We start from the raw sequence: 16739 nt of genomic DNA, 5'->3' as shown, positions 1-16739 counted from the left end.
CTGCAGTCAGATGAAGTGTGGCAATGAAATGGCAGTTGAAAAAATGAGAGTGTAAAATGAAAAAAACTGAGGAGTTTCTGTGTTAATGAAGCAGTAAGAGTGATTGGTGGATTTTGATTGCTGAAAACAGAAAGTTAGGGTGCATGGATGAGTTCGTTGAAAGATGTATTTTGAGTGGCGAAGAAAAAATCATTAAATGAAAGATTGCACTGGATATGCAGGTGCACTGAGAGTTCAGAGTTCAATTGCAACATTGTTGTGTGAACTTGGAAACACCAGAGGTCTTGCAAGAGGTGGTTGTTATGCAGAAAAAGCAGAGAGGGGGCAGAGGGGGGAAGGGTTTTGATTTGAAAAAAAGTGAGGGAAGAGTTTTGATTGGGTGACATGAGAGATATGTGTGAAGAATTACAGCATTTCTGTGCTTTTGATAGCTGCAGACTCTGGAGTGCATACCTTTTGCTCTGCTGAAGACAAATTGGTGTGTTTCTGAGACTGTTTTGAAACTCAAAGTATTTGCTAAGGTGAGAAAAGATTTCTTTAATTTAGATAGAAAATAGTGTGCTTTAAGGAGAAAATTATGAAGAAAGTTGTGTTTTTCAAATGTTGGTTTGTCTCAAGTGTTTTACAAATAGATTTTGTTTCTTTGAGAAATTGTAATTGGAGAAAATGTGAAGTATTAGTACTGACAGGGTTTTTATGTGCATAGGACCTGTGGAGTGTTTTCAAATTATGACTTGTAAATCGTTTTTGAGGAAAAGCAATGGTTTTAATATTGATGACAAGGACATAATGGTGTCTGCTTCTTTATAAGGTAATTGAGAGTCTCTGATGTTATTTTTCCCATTTCAATGTAAGAAGTTTGTCTGTGGAGCAAATTGCTTGTAAATATGCTCCCACCTGTGCATGGCAAATTTAGATTTTGAATGTTTGCGTTACATAGGCATGTTAAAGGTGACTGAAACATGCTGCAAAGGCAATCAAAAAACGCTTTTATGTGTCTTAAGGACATTTTAAGTCATTTCCCCATGTGCAGTGTTTTCAAATTATGAGTTGAAAATCGTTTTTGAGGTAAAGGAATGTTTTCAAAATTTATGTGCGCCATATGCCCCCAAATTTCTTTTTCAGGGGGGCAGCAGGGTGTTCTTGAGACACCCCTGCACCCTCGGAAAAATTCGTAATTTGCGATGAGGTAATTGCTAATCGCAAATTGCACCTTCATTCCTATGGGCCTCCTGCTGCATGGAAATGAATGGGTAATTTGTAATTAGCAAATAGCTCATCGCAAACTAGGAATGGTAAAGAATCGCTATTTATTCCTTAAAGTTCGCTATTTAGGAAATGCAAAAAACTTTGATGATACATATGGCGGTTCATCTCTAACAAGATAAGAAGCATAGGGATAGATTTATGATGACTGGCGCATCACCAGGGATGTGTTAGTCATTCTGTGCCGCTGTTCCGCCACCTATGGTGTGCTGCATTTACAATGCGGCGCATCATGGGGCAAAAACAGCACAGATGCGTGACGTATCTGTGCCGTAAAGGTGGCGCATTGCTGGAGTTGTATCGCAAGTGTGATGAAGCTCCAGCAAGGCTCAGGGGTGCCCCTGTCGCAGGGTTTCTGTTCTCACAGAGAACTGTGGACAGAGGATTGGAACCTCGGCAAATTAGGGTGCCCCAAAACTCACCTTAGTAATCAAAAACCCCTTAGCAAGCTAGGTACAGTGTCACATTGGATATAACAAACTCTCAATGTTTAGACAATCCAGAATATGAACTTATAGTACCTCAGGATACGTGGAACTCATGAACACTCGGTCGTTATATATTTCTTAGAAACCAGAACATGGAGTTAAGAAGAACACATGTGTATTTGAAATGTTTATTTACTAATGCCATCTTCTCAGGCGTAGTATCTTAGATAATACAAGTACACATATTATCAGTAGCAAAATTACCAGCATAGTTACTAGTACATAAAAAGCGAATGGTGACAGTATGTTAACATGCTGTAAATGAATAAGAGTTAGCAACACTTATAAGCAGCCGCGGGCCGTGGAGGGAGTTACGGTGGGGCAGGGAGGCGGGGAGGGGAAGGGGCAGGGTGGAGAGGGCTCCACCCTGCCCCTCCCCCTCCCCGCCTCCCTGCCCTACCGTAACTCCCTCCACGGCCCGCGGCTGCTTATATCTCACCCTCCCTAATACACATATTATATTATTTGCTAAGAAGGTCTCTTTGTGTTGGTTTAGGGCGTGCCCATACTTTAGTGTCTTAGATTTGAAGGAATCACATCAGCATACACCAGCTCTCTCTTCATGTGAACCGCATCAAGTGTTGTGTATGTGTGTTCGGCAAAGCAATATAAAACCCGCCTCATGCCCAGTATTGGCAGAAGCTGCACTTATGTTATGAGTATGAAGTCGTGGAGATCAGACCTCATAACAATTCTGTATCGTGTTGTTCTTGAAACTTCAGCACTCGCTGTACAGATATAGTTTAACAAGTAAAGCAGATAGTAGAGCAATAACATATTATTCTCATGTAAATCACGATGAACTATTAGGTTGAAAGCTAAAGCAACAACTAAGTGTCGTGTGCAGAAGTTGCAAAAAAGGAAAAATGGCGTTTAAACCGGTAATGAGCCCATGCTAACTTAACACGGTGTAAAGATATCCAGGATCTAGATGACACCTCCCCATGATCCGGAAACGAACTGAATAAGATAATAGAAGTGCCATCTCATGAGAGCAGATTGCAACTTTATATGTGGACGGTCCGCAAGGTAAAACATTAAAAACTAGGAAAATTTAATGCTAAAGAAAAATAAAACAGCCAACTACTTTATCGAGGCTTAAGCCAATAGGCAAGCTAAATAATAAAAACTTGACAAATAAGTCAATGAATTGTCAATGAAATGCTAGTACTCAGCATATCAAACATGAAAAAGGTCTATGACATAACTGTGTATGCAAAATAAGCTGCAACAGCCTCTAATAGGAAGTCACCGTCTTCATCCGAAAAGAGTTCAGCCATCCAATTTAAAAGCGGAAAAGAACATACGTGCTCTCCCAGCACCGGATCCTCTATCACCATCAGAGGACAGCTCGGTGGGTTTTCAAGAAAGCTCTGTTCCAAGAAAGACTGTGTTGCCGCCAGTAAATTCCAGGGACCAATTAGTCCATGCATCAATGCCACAGCCATAATCCTTTCGCCAGGACAAAGCAACTCGTGAGTAATGATAGGACTCATCAGCTGATTAAAGTCGACGTCAGGAGAAACCGGTCCGCAGAGACACAAATCAATGGCCCAATCGAAATCACAGGTCAGGCAGTGAAATACAGGCTGGACACAGGTGAAGTAGGAGAATCGAAAAGATAATCCATATGCCGTGCTTAATATCGCCAACGGCATTGTGCCATAATATTCAAGCATGCGATTGCGGAACAGCGTCAGCAGCTGCAGAGCGGGAGCTTGCACAGGAGGGACATCCATATTTAAAAATGTAAAAAAGCACAAGAGCGTCCGCTGGTAATGCAAGTAAAAATGGGAATCCACCAAGCACAGTGGAAAAAATAGAATGAAAGAAAGCAGGGATGACTCCAAAGATTTTCTCAAATGAAGTCACGAGACCACTGGTAACAACTTTAAAAAGGTGCGCCAGGCCCTTTGTGGAGGACGCGTTAAAGATAGTCCGAACCATGTCGCTGAAATGCAAAGGCGAATCAGTATTTAAAAGGGTCTGCACCTCTGTACGGGTGTTTGCTATGTGAAGCACGAAAGTTTCACGGGCCAAACTCAAGGCCACCTCTCTCTGAGACAAAAGAGCTCTTATTCTTGCCATGCCGTTGAAATCTGCTCCCAAGGTTGGTATTTGTGGCCAGATTGAAAACTCCCTATGTTCATGTGTGGGAGGAAATAGAACATTTCTGCAGCAAATAACCCGTTCACTTACTGTTACGATAAAAGGAATACTTTTAATTATCCCAGAACAATCTTCATTATTGAGCATCAAATAACTACCATTTTCCAACAACTTGAACGTGGGGATGATAGCAGGAACTGGCGTGCCTTGCAACACGCAAGCCATATTTGGTCGGTGTTTGTTGCATGAACCGTGTAACTGTATGTGCCTACACATTAGTGAATGATCTGGCGTCTTAGTGCATTCCTCTCCATTCAGATAAACTTCTTGATCATCTTTGAAAATCTGTATGTGTATGGAAGCGACCAGACCTCATGAAGAAAACCACTAGCTAAAGGTTCATAACGACCTATTGGTATATATTTCATACAATTTGAAAACTTATATAAAGCAAAAGGCAGCGTTATTAAACCGTGGATAAGGCACGTTGCCAAAGCAGCCAACCTTTTGGATTTATACTGGAAATGTTAAAGGAAGAATTACGGAGTAGGGCCTGTAAATCTTTAATGGACAACCGAGTAAAATTACTCCAACCATCATATTCCTCTAACTCCGGGATAGTAGGGGTGTTTAATTTTTTAGAAGTAGCCAATCCAAAGCATTTGGTCTGGGAAATTGTTTCATTCACAAACAACATATGATTTGGGATGAGACATGCACGGTGCAAAGCCTCAGTGCCTTGTACCTGCCAGGTTCGTGAACCCCAAACTGATGTAGATCCTGGATATCTTTACACTGTGTTAAGTTAGCATGGGCTCATTACTGGTTTAAACGCCATTTTTCCTTTTTTGCAACTTCTGCACACGACACTTAGTTGTTGCTTTAGCTTTCAGCCTACCTGCGTCAAGATCTATGCCTGCTTCAAGCAGGCGCAGGGTTTTGATGCAGCTTTGTCCTATCTGATTGTAAATGCGGCACACCGTGGGTGGCAGAGCAGCGGTGCACGTTAACTGGTGCATCCCTGGGGATGTGCTAGTTAATATAAATCTGCCCCTTTACATTTAATTATGTGCAGGGGACACAGAGTCGGTGAGGTTTATCCAAGGTTAAGAAGAGATGAGTCCTGTTCAGTGAAAAATTGGAGATAGGCTTCACCTCCTCTCAGCATCGTTGGACATGGTTAAATAATAGCTGCAAAATGTTACTCTTGTTAAACAATTTTACTATTATAATCTCTGAGATTTGTCTCTTACTCTGCAACATCTCATTGTTGTTATCTTTCTTTAAAGATAAAGACAACATCAACATGAGCGACAATCAGCAATCAGTTGATTTCGACCTCATCATTGAACTCGTAATTGAAACATCAGTGGATGTTGATCCCTTGGATGATTTCAATCCTGAGGATGAAGAAGAACGTGATGAGGATGCAGATTTGTCAGAATTGTATGACATAGGATGGGAAGCTGACGTGCTTGAGCCTATGGAACTATAAACATTTATTTTATAAATTTATAATAAATAAAAAGTAAATATTTAAACCGTTTAATTTAAAAATAAAGACACCTTCAAAAACAGGTTATGTGTAGTGTCTTCAATAAAATATTAAAATATGGTCATAAAATTAGATCAGATTCATATATAAAACAGCACAGTAAAATGAATATAAATTCCATTTCTTTTCTGCTATTTCTGTATTCTAAATTTGCCATGTACAAAAAAATGTTCTATGTAAAAATGTTAAGTAATGTGTTAAGTTTTTGATGACTGTTATTAATTTACTGTTGGGTAATAGTGGGTAATACATTTTTTTATTATATTTTACCACAGATTCAACTGCAGATTATTTCAAGATTTTAGGATGCCAAGCAAAGAAAGAGTGAGAAAGGCTGCAAAACGTCAAAGACAGCAGGTGAATGAAAAAAAGCAGCAGTCCTCTAACAAAAAGATTTGTCAAGTCACCAAGAAAGCACCGGGTAAGAGTACAAAAACATTCATAAGAAATATCTGTAGTAAAAAAAATATTACTACAGAAAATGTTTCAGTCCAGAAAAGGAGAAGCAATTCAAACGGTAAGGAAAGGCCAATGAAAAATGTTACTGCTAGAGTAAGAGATAACTCTATGCATGAAAGTAGAAGGAAACAACAGTTTAGGGACATTCGTAAACGAATGTTCCGCAACAGGATAATTGGCAATTTGTTAAAAAATATTAAGAAAGGTCAACAGAAAGTGGTTTTTTATAAGAGAAAAAAAATAGTTGAGAAAGTTATTGATCAGGCATTTGAAATTAAACGTAAGTTATTTATTTTGACAATCAATAGAATTAGGAAGCTAAACAAGGCAATTTATGATTTCAAAAGAAATAGTAGATGGAAGAGAATAGTTAATCGTAGTAATTTTTGTGAAGTTTTTTCTGGAGAATGGATGCATAGTTCAAGCTCTGAGGCATTTTTTAATGAGGAGAGTTATTTCCAGGATAATGATTTGGTGCATGCAGTTGACACCAGTGGTCGAGCTTATGAAGTGAAAGATGGTTGTCCAGTTGAAAAAGAAAAACTTGTGACAACAGAGATAGAAGAGGTGTTAGGTAATGAGGTTTTAGGGAGACGTCCTAAGGGTCCTGTGTACACCTGGAAGTGTAGTAGTATTTGCAGTGTACGACAGGATTCCATCAATTTGCTTTGTGATTTTATACGGTCATTTAATAAGAAAAGTTTGAAGCAGAAAATGAAGTTGTTGCAAGAATTAGATCCTTGCAGAGTGAGAGAAGTGATAGGTTTGCATGGTCATTCACTGGCTTGTCTTTCCAGGAGAGTATGCCAGAGTGTTTTTCATCATTTCAGGATGCTAGCAGTGCATCATAATAAAGTGAGGAAATTAGTTAGAATGTTGTATTATGCTAAGAGTCCAGCAATTATGCTTAAACAATTATGCGCTGCTCTTTTGCATGGTTCTGAAATAGATGTGAAGAATATATGTGATGAAATTGAGTTTTGTTACTTTGGAAGTAAAGAGGAGAATGTTGAAATTGACCAAGAAGAAGAGAGTAATGTGGAAGATAGTGTACAGGTTTCCAGTACAGATAATTTCCAGAGGGAAATTGCGACGTTTGAGGTGAAATCAAGTGAGAGGCCAAATTTCACTTGTGTGTGTTGTCGACGCACTTATTATAAGAATCAGACTAAGTTAGTGGATTTATATGGAAAAAGTGAAAGGGAAAATAATAGTGAATGGAAGGATTTTACAACATACTTGATGGTAGAAAATTGTTTTGATTTGGGATTGGATCAACGTGTGTGTACTTATTGTTGTAACAAATTAAATCAAAACCAGATGCCTGCTAGAGCAGTTCATAATAATCTGGAATTGGTTGAGATTCCTTCTGAATTGAAGGATTTAAATACTTATGAATCTATTTTGATTCAAAGTATCCATCCCTTTCAGGCTATTGTAAGAATGGAGCCAAAGACAGGGAAATTGCCTCCATCAGATTTACAGAGAGGATTAAAGGGAAGAGTTGTTTATTTGCCTCTAGATTTGAAGAAAAACATTAACACAATTGGAGTAGAAAAAGTGGAAGAGGAACCTCTTGTTATCTTAGTTAATGGGGTTCCGACAAAGAATAAGAAAATATGGCAAGATTTAGTAGATGTTAGGAAAGTCAAAAGGGCAACATTGTATTGGAAAAAATATAATAAATACTATTAAAATGTATATGTTGCAGAAGAGGAAGTAAGTGAGGAAGAGGATAGCGATTTGTGTGCTGGTCAAATTGAGAAAGTAGAACCCTGTACTAGTGAAGAAATATATGAACATTATAGTGTTCATCCTTTGCATTCCAAGGAAGTCATGGGGAATGCTATTGAGTTGTTTCAAATGAAACAAGCGAAAGGGAGTCCCATTAGTGTTTGGGAGGAAAGTTTGGAAGCTCGGTGTTTCCCACAGCTTTTTCCAACAGGTCAGGGAGGAAGATATGATGAGCGACCTCATCAAATTCCTGCTTCTGAATACCGGACTTTGCGATTGTATGCAGGAGATCCTAGGTTTCGACAATGCATTCCTTATTTGTTTCATCTCCTGTTTGAAAGCGATCTGTCTGGACTGTCATATGCAGTGAACCACATCTTGAAAAGTGGTATACACATGCAAAGCATCTCGGCCCCTGGGACGAGACTGCTTCGTCCCAGGGGCCGACCTTGATTTCTCTCCCCCGGCGCAGCCGAGCACAGCGCTCTTGCCGGCCGGGAGAACGCGGAACCGCCATCTTGGGGGGAGGCAGGGTAGCGCTCCAGCTCCTGGACGCCTCCCACCCTCCTCCCACCGCCAGAGGGTTATGGATATAAAGAAGGGACCAGCCCGTCCGCGCAGCGGGCGGGCGCAGCGGGCGCGCCTAAGGCAAGCCCGTCTGCGCCCGTCCGCGCCGGACCCGCGCCCAGTGCCAGAACCCCTGCTTCTAATGACCCAAAAATCCTATGGACCTCTGATCAGCTGTTACATCTCCGTTACAATTCCTGTAGCCCTATTTTGTGTTGTAAACCTAACAGCTTGGATTTCACCGGCTACTCCTGTTCACAATGTAAGTTTTCCATCCCGGCTGTTTTTAATGCATCCCAAACCCTCCCGAGGGGTCAACTGCAGCCTTCAGCTATTTTAAAAGCGGCGTTAATCAACTGCAGATCGCTCCCAGCCCACGCCACTGATATTTGGCTCTTACTAGATACCCATGAATGGGACATACTGTTTCTTACCGAAACATGGATCAAAGATTCTTCTAAACCGGATCTTAACTTAGCTATCCCCCCTGGCTACTGCTTCATTGGCAATAATCGCGAAAACTCTAAACCCGGGGGGGGCCTCGCTATAATTGCCAAATCTCATTTAAAACTGAATCTTATTAAAATCCCCAATCTCGGCCTTATCGAAGCTGCCTACTTTACAATACTGGACTCGGCTAGTATCATCTGTGCCGGTATCCTGGTTTATAATCCCCCTACAGCCGCCGTTTCCTCTCTCAATGCTTTGACGCATTCTATTGCTGACTTCTCACTTAAACACCCTCATTTTACTGTATTGGGAGACTTCAATCTCCATATTGATAACTCTTCTTGTACTAAAGCCTCTTCTCTGTTGGAAACTTTACAGGGACTTACCCTGCCTCAATTAGTCATTGGCCCGACCCATAATGCAGGGCACACATTAGATCTCATTTTCTCTAGTCACCCTGGTATATCTGTTCTGCCCCCTTCTCCCCTGACCTGGACTGATCACTTCCTTCTTCCTTTCACTATCACCTCCCCTTCTTCTCCTCCCCCATCCTCTCTTTACAGAGACAGTGGCCGTAGATGGACCAAAGTCACCTGTGAGTCTTTAGAACCTCACCTTCAGTTTCATCTCAACCACCTAGAAGACCTTGACAAGGAAACTGCAAGATTTAATTCGGCCCTTTCCTCGGCCCTTGATTCCATTTCCCCTGTTGTTCCATTGTCTTCTTCCAGATCACGTCCCTCTTCTCCTTGGTTTTCTTCCCTGCTTCGTGAGGAGAAGAGCTTATGTAAACAATTGGAACGCAAATGGAGAAAAAATTATGACCCTCTTGCTAAACTGGCTTATAAATCTGCCCGGAATAAATTCCATAAGCTGAAACGCTCTACGATGAGAGCCTATTTCTCCAACCTTATTCAACAGGCACAGAATTCTTCTAAAACTCTTTTTAACATCGTGAAAGACTTTGTTAATCCTCCTGCCACGAAAACCCAATGTATCCCTACGCAAGATCTTTGCAACGGACTTTCAAATTTTTTCCAGGACAAAATTATCAAACTCTCTTCTTCTTTTGATACTGTCGCACTATGCCACCCCCTTGATATAACATGTCCCAGTCACAGTTCATTTAATCATTTTGACGAGCTCACCTCTGAACAAGCTCTGTCTTTGCTATTTAAAGTTAAGTCCGGTTCTCCTCTGGACCCAGTCCCTGCCAAAATCATGAGCAATCTTGCCCCTGTTCTGGTTAAACCTCTCCTCACGATTTGGAACTCCTCTTTGTCTCGTGGTCATTTTCCCTCAGATTGGAAACAAGCCAGGCTAATCCCTATTCTAAAAAAACCCGGTGCTGACCCTTCTCAATTCACCAACTACCGGCCCATCTCACTCCTTCCTAAACCTGCTAAGGTTTTGGAGAAAGTGGTACAGACTCAGTTGGCCCAATATCTGGCATCTAATCAGCTGTTACATGAGTCCCAGTCCGGCTTTAGAACGGGTTACAGCACCGAGAATGCGCTGCTAGAGGTCTCAGAAATTATCAGGGAATCGGTGGATAAGGGCGAGGAGGTCATGCTGGTCCTCCTCGACCTATCCGCTGCATTTGACACTGTATCCCATGACATTCTAGCAACTCGTTTACATCAGCTCGGGATCAGTGGCACAGCACTGGCTTGGATCAATTCCTTTCTGTCCAATCGATTCCAGAGGGTTACGTTGCACCCATTTGTATCAGAGGACAAACCCTTGCTGTGCGGTGTGCCCCAGGGCTCCGCCCTCAGCCCTCTATTGTTCAACATCTACGTGGCTCCTCTTGCCAGGGTAGTAGAATCTTGGGGTGTCAGGGTGGTCTCCTATGCTGATGATACTCAGCTTATTTTTTCATTCAGAGACCACTCTGACTCCCATTTTTCCAACTTTAGAAACTGCCTGGCTAATATTTGCACGTGGATGTCTGCTAATCACCTGGCGCTCAATACCAAAAAAACTGAGGTTCTCTTTTTCGGTCAGAAATCTCCTCCCCTTGCCAACCTTTGGTGGCCCACAGTTCTGGATCCCCCCCCTAAGCCAGTTCAGGCTGCCCGCAACCTAGGCTTTACATTTGATAACACCTTGTCTGGTAAGTCCCAAGTCAACAAGGTTGCGGGGGCTTGTTTTGCGAAATTGCGCATGATCAGGAAGATATTCCCTTATCTTCCTCAATCTTCCCGTAAAACGGTGGTCCAGGCACTTATTACTACACATTTGGACTATGCCAACAGTCTGTATGCGGGTGCCCCCCAGTATTTGATTGACCGCCTGCAAATTGTCCAAAACGCCGCAGCTCGGCTTATTGGCAATATCCCTGCTCGCACCTCAGTTAGAGCGTACAGAGACGAACTTCATTGGCTCCCCATAGCTCGGCGTATCGATTTTAAGATCCTGACCTTGGCATTTCGTGCAATTCATGGAACAGGCCCGTCTTACCTGAGTAAACGCCTTAAAATTTCATCTTCAGTTAGACACCTTAGATCTAACAGCCTTCGTCTTCTGATCGTCCCAAGATTCAGGCTTTCCCGGTGCGGCGGCAGAACTTTCACCGTCATTGCTGCCAAACTTTGGAATAGCCTTCCTTTGGATCTTAGGTTCATTGAATCCGAGGTGGCCTTTCGACGTAAACTCAAAACCTGGTTGTTTACTAATCGATCATAGTAGTGTCTGCACCTCTCATTGCCTTCTCTGTGGGATTTACTCCTGGTACCTTCCTTGGGGGACATTCAGGTAATCTTAGCGCCGGGACACCTCCGCCGGAGGTAGCCGTGCGCTTTATAAGCTTCAAAATAAATAAATAAAAAATAAATAAGTGACTTTATGGATAAAGTCAATGTCCAAGACAGTATTTTGGATTCTCACCTGATTAATCTCATGGCGTGTCAGCGTGGTACTAATGAGTACTGGTACCGTCGTCATGGTGATTTAAAATGTATGCTGAGGAACTTAGGAACTCCCACATGGTTCCTCACTTTGAGCTGTGCTGAGTATGGCTGGGAAGACTTACTTGAATTTCTACGTGAGGCAAATGCTAACGTAGAAAACATCGAATTCAAGACACCCGGAGAACTGTGCTCTTTGGATCCAGTCAATGTATGTAGGTACTTCAATCATAGATTTGAAGGTATGATGTCTTTCATCATGAATAAGAAGAATCCACCTCTTGGAGAGGTGTTGGATTTCTTCTGGAGGAAGGAGTACCAAGCAAGAGGTGCTCCTCATATACATATGTTGCTGTGGATCAAGGATGCACCTAAATTTGGAACGGATGCAGAAGACTCAGTGATGAGTTTCATAGAACAGTATTCTACATGTGGTGTTCCAAACGCAAAGGAGAAAAAAAGCCTAAGAGAAAAAGTTCTACGTTTCCAAAGCCATCGATGTGGAAAGTACTGTCGTCGTAAATTCCGGAACAAAGACAAGTTCTACACCAAATGTCGTTTCGGCTTTCCACGACCGGTGATTTCTAAAGGAAGAGTGAACAGTTTGATGTCTTCGCTGCGACATAATGTGATGAAGAAATCACCTAAAAACACATACAATTTGAAGAGGAACGAAGAGTCTAAGTACATCAACGACTACAACCCGGTGATTTTGTCCATGTGGAATGCTAACATGGATATACAGTTTGTGGCTGATAACTGTATGGCTGTGGCTCGGTATGTGACATCTTACATCACCAAAAAAGAGAAGACAGAATTGAAGGATATGTGGGAGGACATTTCCCATGAAAAGAGCCTCAGCAAGAAGTTGTACAGTTTCAGTCTGAAGATGTTGTCGCATCGAGAAATTGGAGCTTACGAATGTTCTGACCGGTTGTCTTCAGCAAGTCTCTATGCCAAGTCCAGGAGTATCGTTTGGGCGAGTGTTGGTCTTGCTGCAACGCGTAATCGAGTTCTCAAACCTGTGCGGGAAATTGAGTATTTGGCGGAAAAGGAGCCAAACAGTACCGACATTTTGAAGAGCAACATGTTGGATACATATTATCCAAATCGAAGCAGTCACCTCGAGAATGTTTGTCTGTATGAGGTTCTGCAAAATTATATATTCAAGAGGAACATCAAAGAAGATACTGAGAAAGGAGTGTATGTTGTAATAGGAAGTGAGGGATGTCTGGTCAAGCAAAGAAAATGCCACTTGATAAACCATCGAAAATTGAGTGGCGAATCTCCTGAAAAAAAGGAGTTTTTCTATTTAGCACTTTTGCAACTTTTTAAGCCTTGGCGTGCAGAAGAGGAACTGCTTGGAGATTTCCTTTGTTACGAAGACTCATTCAATGCTGCCAAGGAGACCATAGAATGTCCTGCTTTTCCCAAATATGTAGAAATGTTGAATGTGGAAATTGAGCAGGAAGCAACGATTGCAGCCGAGATTGCCAGAGACAGTTCTCAGGACAGTCAGAGTTCTGCTTCATTGAGTCAGGATCCACTAGGAGGACCTCTTATCGAAAATGAAGCTGCCACTGCTATGAATGAAGTGGAAAGAGCCATGGCACATGCTCAGGAGGATGCGGTTAACTTAGAAGAGTTGGAAAGACAACTCAACGTTGAGCAGAGGAAAATATATGACGAACTTACCATGCAAATTGATCATGGATTAAGTCATGACAAGAAAGAGTGCTCATGTACGTCGTTGAAGCCTGTCCGACTGTACGTGAGTGGAGAAGCGGGAACTGGAAAAAGTTTCCTTATTAAAGCAATTTCATGTTATTTGCAGGAAAGGACAGAGTCATCGCTGTCTTGTGTTGTCACCGCTCCAACTGGACTGGCAGCACATAACATTAAAGGGATTACTTTACATCGTTTACTGATGCTGCCAGTGGAGCATGACAACAAATTAGAATATCACAAGCTATCTGGAGATGCTTGTTTTGAAGTTTCAAGAGTCTTGAGGAAAATGAAACTTCTTATCATTGACGAAGTAAGCATGGTTTCCAATGTCATGCTTGCCTTTGTGCATTTGAGAATGCAAGAAGTTCTCAAAACAGAGTATGATGTGTTATTTGGTGGCAAACACATCATTGTTTTCGGAGATCTTCTGCAGCTGACACCAGTGAAAGGGCAACCTGTGTTCAAAATGCTCACGCATGAAGATACCAGGAAGTGCTTAGGGAGCATTGGCAACGTCAATATATGGTTAAACTTCAATTATGCTGAACTGCATGAAAATATGCGTCAGGCAAAGGATGAAGTTTACAAGACTATTCTACAAGATGTTAGAATTGGAAAAGTGACCGAGCATGGGAAAGAAGCTTTACATGCACGATTACTGACAAATTTATATCCAGACGAAGATGTTGTGCCTGAGAATATTTTTCAGAAAATTACTGAGAAAAAATCTGGAATATGTTTGATGCCAACTCTTGCAGAATGTGCCAAATTCAACAACAAAATGTTGCATTTAGAAAAGCAAGAGATTGTGAAACTGGAAGCTATTGACAGAGTAGAGCATATGGGATCAACAATTATTTTGTCTGAGAATCTGAAAACAAAATTGGATTCATTAGAGAAGAGTATATCTAAAACTGCGGGTTTTGAAAAGACTCTGAATGTGTGCTTGAACTGCCGTATAATTTTAAGAAGGAATTTACATGTTGAAAGAGGTCTGGTAAATGGATCAATGGGTAATGTTGTTGATTTTGTGAAATACAGAAATAGAGATGGAATTGAATTTTTAAAAATTAAGTTTGATGGCATTGAGGAAGTACAGCTAATTGGTCGTTGTTCTGCTAGATTTTTGCTTGTAAAAGACTTATATGTTCGTCGTAAGCAGTTTCCTGTTTGCTTGGCATATGCGGTGACAATCCATAAATCGCAAGGTTTAAGTGTAGACTGTGCATTGGTGAATATTGGCAGTTCTGTGTTCAAGGAGGGTATGGCATATGTGGCATTGTCACGAGTTAGAACTTTATCGGGATTGTACTTGATTGAGTGTGATGTCACAAACATTTGTGCGGATCTAGATTGTGTTAAGGAATACAATAGGTTAAGAAGAGAGTATGCGCCACATTTGCCTCAGTATCCTTTGTTTGAGAAACGTGTGGTAGGCCGGAAACGAAGAAATGTGACCAATACTGGGGAGGTTGTCGCAAAAAGACGAAAAGTCGATGAACCTGAAATTATAAGCAGAAACAAAAAGGATTCTGTTGAAGATGTTGTTGGTTTTCAATTTGAAAACAGTTCTGGTGTCAACTGCTATGCTAATGTAGTGGTTAATGTTTTGTTTTCTCTAGAAAATGTAAAAGAAGAGATTGTGGTCAATTCTGATCAAAGATTTTGCAGTTTGTTAAATTCTGTGTTAGAGAAATGTAGCACTGATAGAAGAAACATAGAAAGTGTGTCTGAAATTCGAAATCTGTTAGACAGATGTTCAGGCCAAACACAATTCTCTCAAAATAGTCAGCAAGATTGTCAGGAGTTTTTAATGTATATGCTTGATGTATTGCATGATGAAGGTGTAGATGTAGATCACCTGTTTGGGCTTTCTTATCAATGGCAGCATGACTGCGAGAACTGTAGGGTATCAAGTACTACTAGTGTAGACTCAGAAAGATTTATATATTTAACTTTGCCAGACAGTAAATCAGTCTCTTTTAATAAGCTAGTAAAAGCAGCTGATCACAACATGGAGTGTAGCCAATGTAAATCTGAAATGATGTCCACATTATTTATACGAACATATGGCCAGTATGTCATTTTAATGTTCCAACGATGTAGGCCTGATGGAACAAAATTGACAACTTTAATTAAAAATTTTGTGGCTTCACAGTTGTCAATATCAGGAAGGACTTTTGTAACTGTAGCAATTATATATCATGATGGTCCTTCAATAACATCAGGACATTATACAGCTTATTTAAAGTGTAGAAATAGCTGGTCATTCTGCAATGATTCTGTTTTAATTTTCAAAAAAAAATTGCCGTATGACCTTAAAAACTCTTACCTGGTGTTTTTAAAACCAAAATTTTAGGGAAAGAATCTCGGGATGTGCTCTGAGGAATTTCAAGAAGTTCTAATGGCTCCTACACGATTTGGCCTTGAGGATAAGTGTAGTACAGAGACATAACTTCTTACCATAACACTGGACGTCATGGAGAAATACGTGCACTTTGAATGAGTTCAGAAAAACTGTTTCTTTTTATAAGCTAATTGAAGCAGCCAATCAAAACATGGAGTAGAGGGAATGTAAGTCTGCAATGCTGTCTACTGTTTTACATTGCTTTGTGATTAAAAGTGATGTAGAGAATTAAATAATTGTACTAGTCATAAAGGTAGTGTAAGTCTGCTTCATAGTAAGCAGTATCAGTGTGATAGGAAATGTAGAACATGATTGAGCAAGAAGGGGAAGATATTAGTAGTCCAGGATTGTGAAAATGATCTTCAACATTTTAATTGTGAAAGTTGCGGAAATACAACATGACGGGATTGGCTTAAAAGAATTCTAAGAGTTATAAATGGCTCAGACACGATTTGGCCTTGTGGAAACGTGTGGTAGAGAGCGAGAAGTCATTTATTGTATGTAACATGTTTTTGAAAACGATGGAGGTTTTCTTTCAGAAAGTGGCGGGTTGAAAGTAATAACAGCACAACAGAGTGTAAGCTGTTCATAGGACATCCTTGGCCGTCATGGAAAGTAAGTTAACTTTAAGGAGTTCTGAATTCTGATTTGTTATGTTGTATGGGTTTTTTAAACACAATCATTTTGATTGTGGTTTTTTTCCCCGCTGTTATATGATGAATACCTTCAAGTCACTGTTTTAGTGAAATTTGATACATTCTGAGAACAGTAAAAATAAACCATTTAACATGTATAATTAATTCTGTTTTGTTTGCATTTATGATGTACATGTAGAACTGTGTAGGAGGCATGGAGAAGGTGAGGCTTCTGTAAGTGTCAAAGTTGTTGCATACAGTGCTCATATTCTACGTAGTCTTTTATATTTCATTACTTTCACTGTTTCTGACTGATCTAAATTTTTTTTTTAAAAAGAACAGTAAGTATAAGGGAAGGAAACAGACAGTTATGTTAAAAGAAAGACAGCTATAGGGAATAAACTAGGGATACTGTTACCCGCAATCCTCTGC

This window comes from Lissotriton helveticus, chromosome 2_1, assembly GCF_964261635.1.
Source record: "Lissotriton helveticus chromosome 2_1, aLisHel1.1, whole genome shotgun sequence".
In the NCBI taxonomy this organism is placed as follows: Eukaryota; Metazoa; Chordata; class Amphibia; order Caudata; family Salamandridae; genus Lissotriton; species Lissotriton helveticus.
Note: the sequence above shows the minus strand (reverse complement) of the source record.